The sequence below is a fragment of the Nicotiana attenuata genome, unplaced genomic scaffold (genome assembly GCF_001879085.1).
Source record: "Nicotiana attenuata strain UT unplaced genomic scaffold, NIATTr2, whole genome shotgun sequence".
Taxonomy (NCBI): Eukaryota; Viridiplantae; Streptophyta; class Magnoliopsida; order Solanales; family Solanaceae; genus Nicotiana; species Nicotiana attenuata.
The window spans coordinates 107037-112403 of record NW_017671032.1 but is presented as its reverse complement, the minus strand read 5'-3'; the positions used below and the strand labels follow the sequence as shown (position 1 = coordinate 112403).

At 39.2% G+C, this 5367-nt stretch overlaps 1 long non-coding RNA gene across 1 annotated transcript; it reads right to left on the bottom strand.

Annotated features, from left to right (window-relative positions):
* Positions 1-1359: 1359 nt before the first annotated feature.
* LOC109205395 lies at positions 1360-2951 on the bottom strand. Its single transcript, XR_002064661.1, has 2 exons — positions 2762-2951; positions 1360-1583 (listed from the first exon to the last, which is right to left on the bottom strand). It is a non-coding gene; the product is annotated as an uncharacterized LOC109205395 (long non-coding RNA).
* Between the last annotated feature and the right edge of the window lie 2416 nt (positions 2952-5367).

The window sequence follows — 5367 nt, the reverse complement described above, 5'->3', positions numbered from 1 at the left end:
TTTTCGATATCGAACAACTATATCAGGATACATGTTCGCATCGGCCTGGGATTTGGGGGGATTTGGAATATTGAAGTCCTTCTTAATCACGCAAGGGCCGGGGGTGATTTTTTCAAGAGTCGGCGATGCCACGGGTTTGGCCGGCCGAGATGTAGAAGAAGACGACGCTTCATCTTTTTTTTGGAACTGATTCTGAAGTTCTAGCCATGATTCTAAGCTAAAAAACACGAGCAGTAGCAATACGTGGTGTTTTTACGAGAACTTGGCATTTTCCGGCACTTAAAGGGGCGGTGGAAACAGATGACTAAAGAAAGAGATGAAGAAGGGAAAGATGTGACAAAAGAATAAAGTTCTTTATTCAAAGGAGTAGCCTCATATTTATAAAAGGGCGACGACGGTTCGGCGGCGCTAGTGGCCAACCAGTACTGGCGTGCATTTAATGTTTTGGGAAAACGGGCTGACGAGACATTTCAGTCACTTCGAGCGCCTACGTCACGGGAATGACATCATCATAATAGACTCTGGGGAATCGAGGTCCAAATTGTTTCTTATCATCTTACTCTAAGAAACGTGGGGACTATATGTATACGGTCGAGATTGTATGCCTTTGATCTATAGGCTCAAGAGATCGCCCAAAGCCCGAGTTCAGGTAAGATCAAGTTCGAGTTCGAGGGACCAGACCCAAGGTCGAAGACAGAGCACGATGCATACCGAGGCCGAGTATGCTCGACCCCGAAATATTACCGTTATGGATTTGTAACAGATTGAGCTAGATTCCTGCCACATCCCCTAGATCATGGCGTAAATCCCGGAATAAGATTGTACGATTCCGTACTAGGCGGTTAGACAGTTGTATGAAGAATATTCCTTACTGTAAATAGAAATATACCTTATTTAGGGTTTCCCTATTATATAAGGGGGACCCCAATCATTTGTAACATCATCTCATCATTGGCAAGAGTATACTATCCTATGTTTCTCTCTTACCGTTCATCAGCATTGTCCTTTACATTTATTGTTGTTACTTTATTGCTCTTAATCCATCTCGAGGTCACTAAGCTTGAGATCACTACTGCTGAATCACATTGGTTTGATTCACTTCTTTCTTTCACTTCTACTTCTTATTTCTTGATTATTGATCAGCATTGAACTAAATCACATATCTTTAAAACCACAAATCAAATTTAATTGTTACTCATTGTTCGAGGTAAACAACTAGTTCTATCTAACAAATGGTATGATATTATCAAATTTGCGCTCAATTTTGGATAAAATAAGTTTCATTGTCTTCTTCCGGGCAATTACGAGGAGAGCCATTCTTTCACAGTTCATACGGTAACACAAACTATAAAAAAACTCTTGTAAAGTAAGAATACCATTCACTTAGATAGCTTCTGACATAAAATATTCTTCAGAGAAGAGATTATCACTATAAGTACAGTGCATTCCGCATTCTAGTAGGTAGGCACCATGAAACTGAATGTTAATCAAAGGGAGTCGTAGCTTAACTTGGAGGTCATTACATAACTGTGGCAAAGCAATATGGTTCCATGTGATCAAAGCTGCTTCATGGATCTTCAGATCTAGCACAAAAAAATTCAGATTAAAAACCGTACGTAGGACAATGTAAATCAAACATTATACATGTACGTTATCCAATGATCAAGAAATTCATCTCAACCATTAGCAGTGATATTCAAAATCTCAATCTAGAGGCTGTCATTGCTAATGATTTGGTGTAGCATACCAATAGCATGAAATTCATGTAAGGGGGAGGGCATCAAGACTTTGCACATGAATTAAGAAACAAAGAAGCCAGAGAAGAAGTACTTGAATCCAAAAAAAAAAAAGAACAAGATATCTGAAATCTACCGATACATTTTCTATACACAATATTTTTATTCTTTTGCAACAAGAGAATGTTGATGATGGACTAACCAAGCAAAAATAAAATGGAAAAGTTCTAAAAAGGAGAACTAGAACTTTAGAAAATCGAACTAGTGCAACTCACCTATTCTATTCTAGCTATATATAGATATAAATTTAACTATTATTTCTGATTATCTAGTTTCTTTTCCCACGAGATCTGGTTTGTTCATTTATAAAGTAATCGATAGAAAATGCTCTACAAAAGTTTAATGAATTGATACTTGATCCTAAACGTAACTTCGTTAATTCTCAACTTTTATCGAACCAGAGTATCTTTTCTTTCTAGTAGTAGCTACATCCATACAGATTCTCTTAGTAGTAAATCATAATGTGCACTCGACATTCGAAAATTTGGTTATAGAACTAAAGATAATAGTATCAAAACTAACAAAACTGTAATATTAATTATTCTTGTCAATAACTACCAGTTGAACTAAAAACAGTCTTAACATTAAGAAGAAAATCATAAATACATACTTTACTCCCGATCGCAATATACTTTGCTAGTCTTTGATGCTCCATAAAAGGCTAAGCAACAAAACCAGAGAAAGGTGCACTTTAAATTCCTTCAAATACATGTAGTAAGATAGGAAAGAAGAAAAACATAACAACTTGAGGCGCATTATGGATAAAAAATCAAGAGAATATAAACATTCGTTTAAACCAACATCTCTAGAGAAACAAACGGGTTCCAATTAAATTTTGGTAAAACTGAAGTATGACAATCAATTAAAATTTGGGGATTTGATACTTTAATATTTCAAAATACAGAACAAATGCTTTAAATGTTTATCATTCAACAACACGAAAGCTCTAACGTAGTCGATCTTACAACGAGAGTTGCGAGACCATTGTGAGAGCGAGAAGGGGAGGGCCGACGGAACTCTCACAGTAGAGACCGATCGTTTAAAAAAAGGTCTAGCGAGAGAGAACATCGAGATTAGAGAGAGAAACGAATTGGGCGTTGTGTATGATTAGGGTTCTTTCTTTGATTTGGGTGTTTGCATTAGCTTTGGTGAATGGGTAAGCAACACATTTTTTTACGAAGAAAATAATAGAAGGAAAATGACAAAATTTAGCTTCCCCACAAGTTGTATCATCTTTACTGGCCGTTTCTTATTAATTGCCGATAAAGATGCAGTTTCTCCTAGATAATCTACATATGCCGCTAATATATGAGTTCAAAAAACTAACTTGCGGCAATTAACTTATTGCCACTAAATAATTCCCGCTAAAGGCCATTTTTGTTGTAGATATCGGGTAAGCCCTAACCTTTTCTGTGAACGCCGATCTCCATACTTGTGTTTTCTTTCTTGCCTAACTCTTTCCCTTCTATCTTTATAGGCCTCGGTACTTCATCATGAGGCATTCTTTAAGACTCAAAGAGAGTTGATCCGATATGAAGCCGAAATTCGAGGGCTTACCGAGGGGAAAAATGCTCTCAAGCTTCTTGGTGAGCAAAAAGAAATAGAAATCAAACGTCTCCGATTTGAGTTGGCCATGGCCCGGAAAGAACAAAGTGAGTTGACCGAGCAGGTAAAAGAAAGTCTTAGACACTTATGGCCTCGGTTTGGGTGTGATGGCTAATGATTCGATCTCACTGGTCCAGCGGCTGCATGAAACGATCGTGCAACTTTGAGGAGAGGTAGATGAGGTGAAGGCAGAGACTTCAATGTGGAAGAAAAAGATGGATCATCTTGCCTCGTAGAAAGAGGCACCTCAAGCTCAGTTATCCTCAGCGGAAAGCCAGGCATGAAAGAGAAGATCTTGGAACAAGCCAAGAAGATTGAGGAGCTACATGCTTGGCTGGACACGGAGATTGCAGCGGTGAAATCTGAGGCTGTGATGGTTAAGGCCGATACCGAGGCGATCGCGGCTATCTACCGACCTGATGTCGAGGCCGCTCAAACTCGAGTGAAATAAGGGTCCGATGCTGCTCAGGCTCGAGCATACTGGGTTGCCAAGCATGCCAAAGCCCAATCTCGAAGAGAGACTCTTGAGGAGATTCACGCTCACGGCATTAACATTGCTGTCGAGATCGAGAATGCGAAAGAACTTAAGGCTGAAGCCAAAGCGTTGCTCTCTTCTGATGATGATGATTCCGGGAGTTTTAGTGGATCTGAGAGCGGAGGAGATCCCGATGGCGAGGATGTAGCTCCAGAGGAAAATCTAGGCACTTAGGATTTTTATTTTTTGAATTTCTGTGTTGGACCATGATCAGTCCTTGGAAATATTTTCATATGTATAAAAGATCTCTTTGCTTCTTGACTTTTCTTTATTTAATTTTCTGCCTTGTGAAAATTCTATTTCGTTCATGCCTTGTTCATGAGTACAAGGCTTAGGCAATTTGGTCGAAGTCGAACTAATGTAGTCTTTGTGATCGAGTGAGTACTTGTTCGAACTCGAGATAGGACATTTTAGTCGAGTGAGGTTGACTTCTCGAACCCAAAAATGGATGTTAGGCTCTTAAATTAGGCCGATGTGGCCTTAAGAGGAATGGTTTTTCACCCTTTTCGGCTTCGAAAGTTAATCATGTAAAAATTTGTCGTGCCTTAGCACGAGATAAATTTGTACCCATTAGGGTTTTCGAGGGTTATGGTTATCGAAACCCTTTGTTTCGTTATGCCTTAGCGTTATATAAGCTTGTTTGGTAGTTCGAACAATTCGTTACCCTTTAGGGTTTTCGAGTGTTGATTTGATCGAAACCCTTTATAAATTTACCGAGGGTAACCTTTTAAACCAGTTTTATGAAAATATTTGAAGACCTATTCAATTACGGAATTCGGATTTCTCCGAGCCGTGTTGGTTTGGCCGTACTTTTTGATTTGGGATTTGCCTCTCGGGCTTGTTTCCCGATTATTCTTCGAACTTGTTCGAAGTGTCAGCCCCCGAGTGGGGGTGGCCTTGGCCTATAAAAATGAGGATTTCCTTTATAAGTTCTTTTGATCTCGAGATTTTAGTAGTTCGATTATATCAATTTTTCGGATAGCAGTCGCCGTGTACGGGGTAAGTTGTTCGAACTTCAGTTGTGATCGGCCCTGAAGCTTGTTTCCGCAACAGACCAAAAGTATGAAATTGTAAAGTAAAATTTTCTCTAATGCATGAAATATTTGGCAAGGAAAAATACTTCTCACAATAGTTTATACATGTGTACATGTTTGTCTTTAGGGCTCGAGTAATCTACATGGGTACGGTTCATTTGACCGCTTGGCCCTTACAAAGTTTTTCCTATCGAGACCCTGTTGACACGAAGTACCTTTCTTGTAACAAAGTTAACATCCGAGGGTGATGCCCCCCAGTATTCGTGGTTGATTGTAAAGAAACCTTGGATACTGTTGAATTGCCTCAAGGTAGCACAAATAATGGTTGCCTCGTTAAAAACCTCACCGGAAAAACCCACTTGGGACAAAAACCGGTCCAAGGGATAAAGAGTGCAAC